General features: G+C 40.1%; 1 protein-coding gene across 10 annotated transcripts in view; it reads left to right on the forward strand.

Moving 5' to 3' along the window:
* Positions 1–15246, forward strand: part of ZFHX3 (zinc finger homeobox 3) — a 1367978-nt gene that overhangs the window by 950823 nt on the left and 401909 nt on the right. For all 10 annotated transcript variants that reach the window (XM_059999586.1, XM_059999596.1, XM_059999587.1 and 7 more), the window contains one exon: positions 5393–5482. The gene's annotated coding sequence lies outside the window, so the exon portion shown is untranslated. The remainder of the gene's footprint in view (positions 1–5392; positions 5483–15246) is intronic.

Here is a 15246-nt window from a genome sequence, read left to right on the forward strand (position 1 = left end):
TTTTCTGTAATTTTGAAATCATTTTTTAAGTTAAAAGAAAATATACGTGGATTTGAAATTTTGATAGATTCTGTCAAATTACCTGCTCTAGAAACTGTATAAATATCCTCTCCTACCACTAGCAATGTTGCACTTGATATTTACAAAATACATTCACACATTGCACCGGAAAAATTTATTACTACTCCAGGAAATAGGCAAAGGTGTTTTCTCCCGTTTACATAACTGAAGTGTAGACAGTAGACTAGTGGTTAAGAACACAGGATTTTGAAACAATAATTATATTTTATTTCACCCCAGTCAGACTGGCAAACATTATAAAGTTTGAAAATACTGAGCATTGGCAGAGATGTAAAGAAATGAAAGCTCTCATAATCCCTTGGAGGGAGTATAATTTACTACAGTCATTTTGTACAACGATTTGGTAATATTTAACAAAATTGAAGACGTGCACATTCTGCAAGCCAGCGATTACACTTACAGCTGTATGTCCTAGAGAAGGGCTCACACATGTGTGTGCACAGACACGCACATACACACAGCCGTGTTCCCAGTAGTGGGACTTGTGATAGTGAAAAATGGGAGACAAACTAAATGTCCACCAAAAGAAGAATGCTTGGATCCATTACCATCTGTTTATTACAATACAATAATTAAAAACAAAGAATTAGACCTATAATTTCAACATAGAAAAAGCTCAAAAACAAATGTTGACTAAAGAAAGCAAACTGCAGAAGAATGTGTACCCTTTCTGTGTATTTTTTAGAGTGTTATGTAATTGTTGGTGAACATACTCACATACATATAAGAAAGTATAAAATCTTTCCGAGGGAGGATATGGCTTCAGTAGAACGGTTATTTGGGGGAAGAAAGTGAGAGGAACAGGAATTAAAAAGTCCAAAAGGGAGGGGCTTCCCTGGTGGCACAGTGGTTGAGAGTCCGCCTGCCGATACAGGGGACACGGGTTCGTGCCCCGATCCAGGAAAATCCCACATGCCGCGGAGCGGCTGGGCCCGTGAGCCATGGCCGCTGAGCCTGCGCGTCTGGAGCCTGTGCGCCACAACGAGAGAGGCCACAACAGTGAGAGGCCCGCGTACTGCAAAAAAAAAAAAAAAAAGTCCAAAAGGGAGATTCATCTGTATTTGTAACATTTTATTGCCAAAAAATAAATATAAAGCAGAGATGAAAAAATATTAAAAATTGTAAAATTGGGTTGCATAGTACATAGGTATTTATTAGATTATTCTGTGTACTTTTCTGATTGGTTAGAATATATCAATAGGAAAGAAAGAATAGGAAATAATAAACATGTGCCTTGAAGTCAAATAATCCTGGGTTCAAATCTCCTCCAACACTTACCAGTTGTGTAGTATTAGGTGGTTTCCTTAACATCTCTGGACCTCGGTTTCACCATGTGTAAAATGGGAATGATATTGCTTGCTTTGAAAGGCTGGTGTCAAGACTGAATGTGATGATGTATATAAAGCCCCAGCATAATGCCCCTAATAGGTGCTCAAAAATAGTAGTTATTACTGTAATTCAGTGTGGTTCTCAACCAGGGACAGTCCCTGCCCCCTGGGAGACATTCGGCAACGTCTGGAGACATTGCCACAGATACGGGGCTGGGGAGATGCTAATGCCATCTAGTTGGTAGAGGCCATGTTTGCTGCTAACCATCCTCCAATGCACAGGATAGTTCCCCCTACTCCACAACAAAGAATTATTCAGCTCCAAATCTCAATAGTGTTGAGGCTGAGAAACCCTGCTCTAGTCCAGGGTCATCCAGAACTTGAACCAGGCCTCAAGTGGAGTTGAATGTGTTTTTTTTTTTTTTTTTTTTTTTTTTTAACATCTTTATTGGGGTATAATTACTTTACAATGGTGTGTTAGTTTCTGCTTTATAACAAAGTGAATCAGTTATACATATACATATGTTCCCATATCTCTTCCCTCTTGCGTCTCCCTCCCTCCCACCCTCCCTATCCCACCCCTCCAGGCTGTCACAGAGCACCGAGCCAATATCCCCGTGCCATGCGGCTGCTTCCCTCTAGCTATCTACCTTACTACGTTTGTTAGTGTGTATATGTCCATGACTCTCTCTCGCCCCGTCACAGCTCACCCTTCCCCCTCCCCATAACCTCAAGTCCGTTCTCTAGGAGGTCTGCGTCTTTATTCCTGCCTTACCCCTAGGTTCTTCATGACATTTTTTTTTTTCTTAAATTCCATATATATGTGTTAGCATACTGTATTTGTCTTTTTCGTTCTGACTTACTTCACTGTGTATGACAGACTCTAGGTCTATCCACCTCATTACAAATAGCTCAATTTCGTTTCTTTTTATGGCTGAGTAATATTCCATTGTATATATGTGCCACATCTTCTTTATCCATTCATCCGATGATGGGCACTTAGGTTGTTTCCATCTCCGGGCTATTGTAAATAGAGCTGCGATGAACATTTTGGTACATGACTCTTTTTGAATTTCGGTTTTCTCAGGGTATATGCCCAGTAGTGGGATTGCTGGGTCATATGGTAGTTCTATTTGTAGTTTTTTAAGGAACCTCCATACTGTTCTCCATAGTGGCTGAACCAATTCACATTCCCACCAGCAGTGCAAGAGGGTTCCCTTTTCTCCACACCCTCTCCAGCATTTATTGTTTCTAGATTTATTGATGATGGCCATTCTGACTGGTGTGAGATGATATCTCATTGTAGTTTTGATTTGCATTTCTCTAATGATTAATGATGTTGAGCATTCTTTCATGTGTTTGTTGGCAGTCTGTATATCTTCTTTGGAGAAATGTCTATTTAGGTCTTCTGCCCATTTTTGGATTGGGTTGTTTGTTTTTTTGTTGTTGAGCTGCATGAGCTGCTTGTAAATTTTGGAGATTAATCCTTTGTCAGTTGCTTCATTTGCAAATATTTTCTCCCATTCTGAGGGTTGTCTTTTGGTCTTGTTTATGGTTTCCTTTGCTGTGCAAAAGCTTTGAAGTTTCATTAGGTCCCATTTGTTTATTTTTGTTTTTATTTCCATTACTCTAGGGGGTGGGTCAGAAAGAATCTTGCTGTGATTTATGTCATAGAGTGTTCTGCCTATGTTTTCCTCTAATAGTTTGATAGTTTCTGGCCTTATATTTAGGTCTTTAATCCATTTTGAGCTTATTTTTGTGTATGGTGTTAGGGAGTGTTCTAATTTCATTCTTTTACATGTACCTGTCCAGTTTTCCCGGCACCATTTATTGAAGAGGCTGTCCTTTTTCCACTGTACATTCCTGCCACCTTTATCAAAGATAAGGTGTCCATATGTGCATGGGTTTATCTCTGGGCTTTCTATCCTGTTCCATTGATCTATCTTTCTGTTTTTGTGCCAGTACCATACTGTCTTGATAACTGTAGCTTTGTAGTATAGTCTGAAGTCAGGGAGCCTGATTCCTCCAGTTCCTTTTTTTGTTCTCAAGATTGCTTTGGCTATTCGGGGTCTTTTGTGTTTCCATACAAATTGCGAAATTTTTTGTTCTAGTTCTGTGAAAAATGCCAGTGGTAGTTTGATAGGGATTGCATTGAATCTATAGATTGCTTTGGGTAGTAGAGTCATTTTCACAATGTTGATTCTTCCAATCCAAGAACATGGTATATGTCTCCATCTATTTGTATCATCTTTAATTTCTTTCATCAGTGTCTTATAGTTTTCTGCATACAGGTCTTTTGTCTCCTTAGGTAGGTTTATTCATAGATATTTTATTCTTTTTGTTGCAATGGTAAATGGGAGTGTTTTCTTGATTTCACTTTCAGATTTTTCATCATTAGTATATAGGAATGCCAGAGATTTCTGTGCATTAATTTTGTATCCTGCTACTTTACCAAATTCATTGATTAGCTCTAGTAGTTTTCTGGTAGCATCTTTAGGATTCTCTATGTATAGGATCATGTCATCTGCAAACAGTGACAGCTTTACTTCTTCTTTTCCGATTTGTATTCCTTTTATTTCCTTCTCTTCTCTGATTGCTGTGGCTAAAACTTCCAAAACTATGTTGAATAAGAGTGGTGAGAGTGGGCACCCTTGTCTTGTTCCTGATCTTAGTGGAAATGCTTTCAGTTTTTCACCATTGAGGATGATGTTTGCTGTGGGCTTGTCGTATATGGCCTTTATTATGTTGAGGAAAGTTCCCTCTATGCCTACTTTCTGCAGGGTTTTTATCATAAATGGGTGTTGAATTTTGTCAAAAGCTTTCTCTGCATCTATTGGGATGATCATATGGTTTTTCTCCTTCAGTTTGTTAATATGGTTTATCACATTGATAGATTTGCGTATATTGAAGAATCCTTGCATTCCTGGAACAAACCCCACCTGATCATGGTGTATGATCCTTTTAATGTGCTGTTGGATTCTGTTTGCTAGTATTTTGTTGAGGATTTTTGCATCTATGTTCATCAGTGATATTGGTCTGTAGTTTTCTTTCTTTGTGACATCCTTGCCTGGTTTTGGTATCAAGGTGATGGTGGCCTCGTAGAATGAGTTTGGGAGTGTTCCTCCCTCTGCTATATTTTGGAAGAGTTTGAGAAGGATAGGTGTTAGCTCTTCTCTAAATGTTTGATAGAATTCGCCTGTGAAGCCATCTGGTCCTGGGCTTTTCTTTGTTGGAAGATTTTTAATCACAGTTTCAATTTCAGTGCTTGTGATTGGTCTGTTCATATTTTCTATTTCTTCCTGATTCAGTCTTGGCAGGTTGTGCAGAGTTGAATGTTTTTGCCTCTAAAACATATACAGTTATTAGACCGTGATCTTTCTATTAAGTTATTAGAGTAACTGGTGATGGATATTTACTCTCCTTCTAGCCAATCAGCTTCACATTGGGTAAAACTTCATATGTCACTGAGTAGAACAAAGGCTGGGCATATAGAAGGTCTTCATAAATATGTTTTGAATGAATGAGTCAATCAGTCCTTTAATGAATGAGTGCAACCTCTTAAATCGTGAAGATCTAGTCACTATTCTTGACATGATTTCTCTATTTCCCATTCATTTGAAATGAGGACCTGCTCAGTTATTATTTTCTTATATAAAGAGAAGAACCAAAAAACACATGAGTCAGAAGTTCTCAGAGCCTTGTAGCCCATCTCAGAGGGGTCCTCTAACAACTCTGGGCTATTCTTCCAATGGTCCTTGTCAGGACACCTCTGGAATTTGCTAAGATACACAACTTTTCAGCTTCAGCCGATCATGGCCACACAAAGTGAAGTGAGGAATTGACCGAAAGATGATGAGAGTAATTATGACACTTAAATTTGACTTGATTCTAGCACAGCTTGTGGAAAGCACTTATTATTCTTCTGATGAAGCATCAGGACTACATACAATTTCTCGCAACTCTTTCCTTTCGTTTTATCCTAGGCACCGATTTGGGAACCCAGACACTGTGGTTGCTCAGAGGACGACTTTGAATCCCTGCTGTCTTCTTCTTCATCGTCAGTTTTAGAGAGGGTAAGTACCGCTTCTTTCTGAACTCATTTTTTCTAATGTTTGCTTTGGCATCCCTGAAGCTCTCCACCAATTGGTTCAAAAGGTTTAAAAATTTCCGAAATAATCCAGACATGTTCTAGTTTCTCCTTATGTGCATATGTGTCCAACAGGACTCGAAGGAGAAGAAAGTGACCAAACCACACAGTATAGTGAATACAAAAGGCACTAAGACTAGACTTTGCTTCTAGTCTTAACTTTCCACTTATAACTGGCTGTGTGACCTTGAGAAAGTTACTTAATCCCTCAATTTCTTCACCTTCAAAATGAGAAATTTGGGCTGGATTATTCTGAAGGTACTTCCCTTTAATATTGTACTCATGTAGAGATTGAAAAGCACTGATTTAAAGCAGTTACTTCCAAAATATGACGGGCAATCCTTCTGCTTCTATCACTGGAGTGTTTACTAAAAATGTACCTTCCCAAGCCCCTTCCAGATCTACCAAGTGAGAATCTTGAGGCTGAAGAGCAGAAATCTGTCTTTTTAACAAACTCTTGAGGTGTATTGGAGGATGCACAGTAATGTTCGACAGTCATTGCCCTAACTATTGAAAGCATCATTCTGGTCACATGTACATTCAGTTCTGGGAGACGTGATGAGCTAGTTCTGAGCCAGGCAGAAACTGGCTGGAATCGTCTTGTATTTGCAGTAGCATTAACAAGGGCAGCATCTGATGGCTGTTTCACCCTTTGTTTCTTGACTCTGTACCTTCCCTCTGGCACAGTCCTCCACTCAGTGGTTCATTGGCCAGATCCAGGTGTCTTGTGTAGGCTTCTTGGCTCTCCTCACCTTGGCTGCAACTGAATGAGAGTAAAATCCTTTAGGAAATGATGGTAAAAGGATAGAATGTGCTCCTAGACTCTATTAAAACAAGATCTTGTCAGTCTGCTCGCTCCCAGAGATTTCATGGTCATCACTTCCTCATTTGCGATAGGCTTCGCCGTTCATCTTGTTCCCAAGGGTGTCATCACTGTAAAATGACTGAGTGGATGTGGGTTGAGCCATGTTTGTATGTGGAACCAAGGTGGCAGACTCCTAGAGAGAAGGCACCGGTCCAGAGATCCCACATGAGATAGTACCAGACTGTGCTCAGAGATCTGGACCATGAATCAGAAAAGCATTCAGACTGTGCTATAGTTTGATTCTGTTGCCGATACAGGGTATGTGCCATTTCAGGCTTCCTGTGTTGTGTGCCTAAATCCTCAAGGAATCACAGGCGCCCCTAAGGAGACTTACGTCTTAAAGGAAAACAAAATCCTGGCTTTGACATACAAACAGCGTCTCCCAATACTGCCTACAGAGACTCCCCACCAGGATCAGACTAATTTCTCAGTGGGGTGACCATTGCTCTTCTCCAGAGCTTCAGCAGATGCTATTTTCTGGCATCAAATAAAGGGAATTGGAGTTTAAGAACGCAGTGTCGCTGCTGTCTGCTGTGAGTCAGACGTAAAACTCCCCTCCCAAATCACAGGCAAGACATCGTGTGTGATGTGTTAGGGAAAGTACTAACAAGCACCCCTTCCTGAGAGAACCACTGGCCCATAAAGAGTGTTCCAGACAACACCACTGCTGGCTGCGGATGGAGGTGGGCTTTATTTGATTTGGGTTTGATTTATTTGTTTGCCTTGCTTCTAGAACAGCATAACTTGGGTTTAATGTCTCGAATACTGAATCCAATACTTCTAGGCTCACTGACTTGTTATTATTTAGCGTTTATGAAGTATATGTCAATGCACTTGCTGCTTTACAATGACTCGTAAAAAGGCATGATCCTGGCCATTGAGCATAAGGTTGCTACCGTTTGAATTACTGCCTGTGTGGAAATGATCACAGGACAAATCTGGATATCCTTTTGTCCCCTAAACAACTAGATATTCTTTTCCTTTTGTTAAAAAATTATTTATTTATGGCTGCGTTGGGTCTTCGTTGCTGTGTGCGGACTTTCTCTAGTTGCGGCGAGCAGGGGCTACTCTTCATTGCGGTGCGCGGGCTTCTCATTGTGGTGGCTTCTCTTGTTGCAGAGCACCGGCTCTAGGCATGCGGGCTCAGCAGTCGTGACATTCAGGCTCAGTAGTTGTGGCTTGCAGGCTCTAGAGCACAGGCTCAGTAGTTGTGGCACACAGGCTTAGTTGCTCCGCGGCATGTGGGATCTTCCTGGACCAGGGCTCGAACCCGTGTCCCCTGCATTGGCAGGCGGATTCTTAACCACTGCGCCGCCAGGGAAGTCCCCACAACTATATATTCTGGTTCCTCATTGCACCTGAGCCCAGGCAGAGGAGTGGTAGCTGCTGCTGCTGTGTTGATGTCAGTGTCCTCATAACTCGGTGTCCAGCTCCTGACGCTTAGCAAACGCTTAGCAAACATCCATGGATGGATAGATGGAGGAGTTGATGGATGGGTGGATGGATGGATGGATGGAGGGCTTTCTCGTCAGTGAACATCTGTAATTTTCTGTTTGTCCCTCCACCCATGGGTTTATTTATGCATTTCACAAACGTTGTGGTTATAGAACTGGCTGACCTGGAAGAAAGGGAACTGTTTCTTCTTAAGTGGCTTTTGGCAGTGAAGATGAGATCAATGTATCTGTGAGGTGAAGAGAAACATAATGAGAAACTGATTACTCCACTGGCTTTTTCCCCTGGGTCTATGAACATTGGCTCCTTTGTTCTAAACTCAACTTTCCCCTGATCCTTCTATCCCTTTGAGCTGTCCTCGTACAGCTCTCCTTTCCTCATTATCAAACCTCTTGAGAGATGTTTCTGTACCTGCTGCTTCCTCCCCTTTCCAACCAGACACACATCCTCTGACCCCTCTCCTTCCCCACCAGTCAGTTGAAGCTGCTTCCTCACAGGTCTGTATTGTTGAACCCAATGCCTTGCCTTGGGTCTCCCCTTCCACCTTGTCTGTCACCCCTCATTCTCCACTTTTTCTCTTCCCTTGGCTTCTAGGCCATGCTGCCCTCATGCCTCCTCCTGTCTTTCTGACCTCATCATTTCTGACTTCTCTTCTTATTATCTCTTAATGTTGCCCCAGATTCTCTCTTCATCACTCTTGCTGTGACTCCACCTTCTCTCCCTTCACATTCTTTGCCATTTTCATGATTAGCACTCCATGCTCTGCAGAGTCTCTCCATCGCCAGCTCTAATTCCCTCTCAAGCTTAAATTCCCAGACACGGTCCCTGTACATCTTGCCAGAGCTTCAAATTCTGTGCCTGCATTTCCCCCCTGTATTCTCTTCTCCTCTGGGCTTTGCTCTTTCTCTTAATGAGACTCCATTCTGTCTGTCATTCGGGTTGGAATCTTGCATCAACTTGGCCCTTCATATCCATTACTCTGTCTGTCCTTCCTCCACAGAGTCTCTCCCAGCCTCTCTGTGCCCAGAGTCCCTGCTCAGCTCCAGCCCTTGCTGCCTGTCCATGTGGTCCTATCGACACCTCTAAATCAGCCTTTCCACCTTGAGTCTTTTCTCCTTCCAGGCCGTAATAGTCACAATGGCAATTTTATTTTCCTAAAAGCGTAGCTCTCATTATGTCCCGTTTGTGCTGAAAAACCTTTGATGGCTCTACATTGAGTATTGGACTCCTTCCTGCCCAGGAGCTAAAAGTAATCTCCTCCCAACTAAACTGCCTTGTTTTGTTTGTTTTTTTCTCTACATATCTTTTTTTTTTTAGTACTTATTACTAACTGATTACTAACCAACTAGTTCTGTAAGCTCATTTCCCTACCCCTCACTGACCTCCAAAGAAATAAAGATGTGTGTGTGTTTTACTCTTGTTTCTAACTTATTCCTGTGTGTTTTCACCTGGAGTAGCTAGTCTCCCAGAAAGGACGTAAAGTAGAACATTCTGTTGGGTTCTACACTTAAATAGGGCTCATGGTGTGTGACTAAGAGTGAGACTCTGGGGGTCATTCTGCCTGGGTTCAGATCCTGTCATCTTGAACATGTAATTTATCTCCCTGAGGCTTGGTTTCCTCACCTATAAAATAGGCTAATAATTGTATGTATGCCGTAGGATTATTATGGTGACTAAATGAGGTAATGCACAGAAGAGGTTTAGAGCCACACTTGTCACCTAGCAGTGCTCAGCGTTAGCTGTTGTTATTTTCATCATCGTTATTGTTTTATCACACTTGCAGCATGACGTTATCTACAGCTTAATTATTCACTGTTTGGCACAAGAGACTAACTTGGGAATTATACACAACTGGTGAATTAATATCCTGAGTACTTCCACTAAGACATCAGGCTAAGAATTTTTGGTACTTTAGATAACCCATGATGGGTCCCAAAGGATCCTGAAATCAAGAGCCTACATTTTCCCTAGTAAGAATGAACTTTTTTTTTTTTTTTTGAGTTTTATCTGTCTGTAGTTTAACATAGCAGCTTCCCCAGCTAGAGAGCTGGAAGTTGAACTGAAGAAGGAAGGAAAGTCCTGCTGACACAGAAAATCTCTGGTTCATCACACGTGAGGTAACACACATGTCTCAGATTGTAGATGAGACCAAGGACCTGGCAAAGATGGCAAAAGACCAACTGTAGGAAGAAAAGAGGGCTATCTTAGAGGAAGTTTTAAAAAAGCAGTGTGAAATATAGAAGTTGATTCTAAAAAACAAAGACATTAAAATGAGGGTTAAAACTGTTGAGGTAGGTGGTTGCATAACATTGTGAATATAATTAATGCCACTGAATTATACACTTAAAATGATTAAAATGGCAAATTTTATGTTATATATATTTTACATAATAAAAAAGTAATCAATATACACACCAAAAAAGCTAGACAGCTAACATTTATAATACTATTTTTATCTGAGAAATGTATTTCCATATGCCAGAGATGCTTATGTCAGCTTGGTGTTCATTAAGTACCTACTGTTTATAAACACCATGCTTGGCACATCATACTATGATAAGTAGCTATTTTTTATGCATTAGTACTGAAGTCTTTATTACTACTAATGAAAGAATGATATCATACACGAAAGAGTAAATGAACATTAATGCAGTCATCACAGACTTGTGGACAAAGGACATCTATCTTAGTTAAAAGAAAAAATTAGCTTCAAAATTGTTTGAAAAGTATCTTCTGCTTTAAACACTGAAGAATGAGCCAACTAGCTCCTATATTAGCATTATGATGCATAAAAGAACCAATGTGTTCTTTTTTTCCCACCTAACCTTGCATTAATTCAGTCTAGCAACAATCACCAAAGAGGAGTGCAAATAAACAACAAAGTCTCTCGTAAGTGACAGCAGATCCTTGGGTCATGCGGTGGCATCAAGCTCACTCACTGAGAACTGGTACAACTTCCTGGTTGCTTTTGAACTCTTCCACATATTTAGGGAGAGGAAGGGTCAGTGACTCTGGCTGATGTAAATGATCATCTTAGACTCTGTTCCTAGTTGTCTTTCCCCAGTTGGAAGACAGGAAAAAACAAAAAAAAAAGAATAAGAGCAAAAGTAGTGATAGAACAGACAGCTTCTTTTTTTTTCTTTTATTTTTGAATTTTATTTTTTTTTATACAGCAGATTCTTATTAGTCATCAATTTTATACACATCAGTGTATATATGCCAATCCCAATCGCCCAATTCATCACACCACCACCACCACCCCCCGCCGCTTTCCCCGCTTGGTGTCCATACGTTTGTTCTCATCTGTGTCTCTATTTCTGCCCTGCAAACCAGTTCATCTGTACCATTTTTCTAGGTTCCACATATATGCATTAATATACGATATTGTTTTTTCTGTTTCTGACTTACTTCACTCTGTATGACAGTCTCTAGATCCATCCACGCCTCAACAAATGACCCAATATCGTTCCTTTTTATGGCTGAGTAATATTCCATTGTATATATGTACCACATCTTTATCCATTCGTCTGTCGATGGGCATTTCGGTTGCTTCCATGACCTGGCTATTGTAAATAGTGCTGCGATGAACATTGGAGTGTATGTGTCTTTTTGAATTATGGTTTTCTCTGAGTATATTGCCCAGTAGTGAGATTGCTGGATCATATGGTAATTCTATTTTTAGTTTTTTCAGGAACCTCCATACTGTTCTCCATAGTGGCTGTATCAGTTGACATTCCCACCAACAGTGCAAGAGGATTCCCTTTTCTCCACACCCTCTCCAGCATTTGTTGTTTGTAGATTTTCTGATGATGTCCATTCTAACTGGTGTGAGGTGATACCTCATCGTAGTTTTGATTTGCATTTCTCTAATAATTAGTGATGTTGAGCAGCTTTCCATGTGCTTCTTGGCCATCTGTATGTCTTCTTTGGAGAAATGTTTATTTAGGTCTTCTGCCCATTTTTGGATTAGGTTGTTTGGTTTTTTTTTAATATTGAGCTGCATGAGCTGTTTATATATTTGGGAGATTAATCCTTTGTCCGTTGGTTCATTTGCAAATAATTTCTCCCATTCTGAGGGTTGTCTTTTTGTCTTGTTTATGGTTTCCTTTGAGGTGCAAAAGCTTTGAAGTTTCATTAGGTTCCATTTGTTTAGTTTTGTTTTTATTTCCATTACTCTAGGAGGTGGATCAAAAAAGATCTTGCTGTGATGTATGTCAAAGTGTGTTCTTCCTATGTTTTCCTCTAAGAGTTTTATAGTATCCAGTCTTACATTTAGGTCTCTAATCCATTCTGAGTTTATTTTTGTGTATGGTGTTAGGGAGTGTTCTAATTTCATTCTTTTACATGTAGCTGTCCAGTTTTCCCAGCATCACTTATTGAAGAGACTGTCTTTTCTCCATTGTATATCCTTGCCTCCTTTGTCATAGATTAGTTGACCATAGGTGCATGGGTTTACCTCTGGGCTTTCTGTCTTGTTCCATTGATCTATGTTTCTGTTTTTGTGCCAGTACCATATTGTCTTGATTACTGTAGCTTTGTAGTATAGTCTGAAGTCAGACAACTTCCTATAGTGGGAAGAAGAATAAAGCAGAGTTATGAAGCTGGGCAGGCTGTAATTTGATTAAACTTGATTTGATATAGCAACAATGAAAAACTTTGGTAGACACAATGATTTGTTTTTGTTGTAAAATGTAATATGTATTTGGAAGAGTACATATATACAGTTTAAAGTATAATCGTAAAGCAAACAAGTATGTAAATTACCTCCCAGTTCAAAGCATGGAATATTGCCCACCCCTCAGAAACCCCAGTCCCCACTGTGAATTCCTTCTTGATCATAACCTCCGTCTCCAATAGAGGTAGACATTTTCCTGGATTTTACAGCAATCGTTTCTTTGCTTTTCTTCAGGGTGTTTTAGTTTGTTTGTTTTGTGTTTTTTCATTTTCATCTGGCTTCATTTTATTTTCATTACATTGTAATATTTCACTGTCCAAACAGAATGCAAAGTAGCCTTGTTGATGGTTACATGGTTGCTGCTCTGAACATTCTATGTGTCCTGTAGACATGGTCACGAATTTCTCTCAGGTGGTGCTTCTTGTACTTGAGAGCTCATCACCACCACCCGGAGAGTTCACAGGTGGCAGGGCCTCACCCTCAGAGTGTCTGATTCAGTGGAAGTGGAGTGGGATCTGAGAGTTTACACTTCTAACAGGTTCCCAAGTGATGCTGATACTGCCAGCCAGGGCTGGGACAACACTTTGAGAACCACTACTTTAAGTTATGGAAAGGGATTTTGCTGGATCAAGGGATGTGCATCTTTTCAGCTTTACTAATTAATGCAAAACCATTTTCCAAGGTAGTGTCTGACATTCCTACCAGAAGTGTATGTGTTCCATGGTTCTATTACACCCACGCTAACACTTATTATTATCAGACTTCAATTTTTGCGAAGTTGGTGGCTATGGACCTTTTCTCTCCTTGTGGTTTTGATTTGCATTACCTTAATTCCAGTGAATTGAACATTGATTGGTCATTTCACTTTCTTTTTTTGTGAAGTGCCTTTTCAAGTCTTTTGCCCATTTTTCTGTGGATTATCTGTCTGTCTTTTTCTTACCAATATGTCAGGACTATTAATTGAAAAGGCCACAAAAATTTTTTCATTAATTTTTAAAACATAAGGAAAGCTTAGTATCGTTGAATATCTTCTTTAGTAATAGGAGGAGCAGGTACAGAAGAGAATTCTTTAGGTAGCCTCTCTTTTGCAAATGGCTTGAAAGAAATAAGTTAAGGACTTTTTCTCCAAACAAGCTACTGACTGTAGAGGCAAAACCACATAGAAGAAATATCAGCATTCTTCATACGTTCACTGAAAATGTGTCTGTAAGCACAAGGCCATCTTTAAACAGTAATAATGCAACTGAAATAGATCATTCAAAGAAAGGAGACCTATTATTGAGGCCAACATGGCCATCGACACTTGTTAGCTTGTCTCTGAAGAACAGAATTCTGAGCAGCAAAAGCTTAAAGTGAATGAAATTGTATGCAACTCTCAATCTAATGAAAATGCTTTGGGCTCTGGGCCAGAGAATAGATTTGGACCACGGATGCAACTTTTTTCAGGGTCTTAAATTTAAATGGCTGAATTATTTTTAAAGTATCATCCTACTCAGTCTTTTGGAATAGAAACGTGTTTTTTCAATTTAAAAAAAAAACATCATTTCAACATAAGGATGGAATGCAACATCTTTTTCTAGAAAAGCTGATACTTCATTCTAGTGCATGCTCAGCACAGAATAATGATACATATTATAGCCTCCCTCAACCCATGAAAAACACACACACACACTCCACGCATACAAATGTACACATTATATACATAGTACGCACACACACAAAAACGCACATACACACACGTATATTAAATATACACACATAACACACACACGCACACAGTTTGTGCCTAGAATACTTGAAACAAATATGCATGTACATCAATTTAGCATAAAGGGATATATCTTCCACTCTGAAAACGCTAAATATTGTATCTTGAAAACATTTATAACACTCAGTTTCTCAACCAGTCAAGAACAAAGGAGCCATTTTAGAATTACTAGTTTGTGTGAAAATTAATTATCTAGGAACTGAAGTTAGTTGCTAGAGAGGGAAAGTTTACCTCAAATTGTTGTTTATTTTAAGGATGTCATGCCTGAATAATATATAGAGTTGCTTTAAATACAAGCATTTAAAAGGAAAGATGTTGTTATGGCCCACGTGCTCATTCATTCTCTCTGTCTCTGTCTCTCTGTCTCTGTCTTTCTTGCTCACTTGGTCTTGCCCTCACTCTCTTACATAAATAAGGTAGTATTAACAGTATGTATAATTAGTACAACATTGTAAATCAACTATACTTCAATAAAATATTTTTTTAAAAAAACAGTAAGTGTGGATTAATTAAGAGATCTGCTCAGATGGGAAAGACCACCCCCCCTTCCATAAAAGTCGTAATCAAGCTGCTTCCTAAAGCTTGCTCACTGCCCACCCCCATGTACCTCAGGGCTCAGTGGGTGGCAATGGCCCAGCTGGTTCCATATGGACCCAGTCATCCCTGACTCTATTCCCAAGGCATTTACCTCCAGACTTCTTGTCCTCGGCCCTGTGCTCACAGCTCCAACCTCGATGGGGAGATGCTGCTAGGGAACACAGATTCACCTCTGACTTAGGAGCCCACCACTGGCCATGCCCTTTCCTCCAAGACCCTGGCCACGAGGAGGGAGCCAGGCCCCAATGAGGACTGGATGCTGCCAGCAGGGCCTCATATTCAGGGCGCTTTACTTCTGGGCACTCCATGGACCACTGTGGACCAGCTCTCTCT

The sequence above is a fragment of the Delphinus delphis genome, chromosome 20 (genome assembly GCF_949987515.2).
Source record: "Delphinus delphis chromosome 20, mDelDel1.2, whole genome shotgun sequence".
NCBI lineage: Eukaryota > Metazoa > Chordata > Mammalia > Artiodactyla > Delphinidae > Delphinus > Delphinus delphis.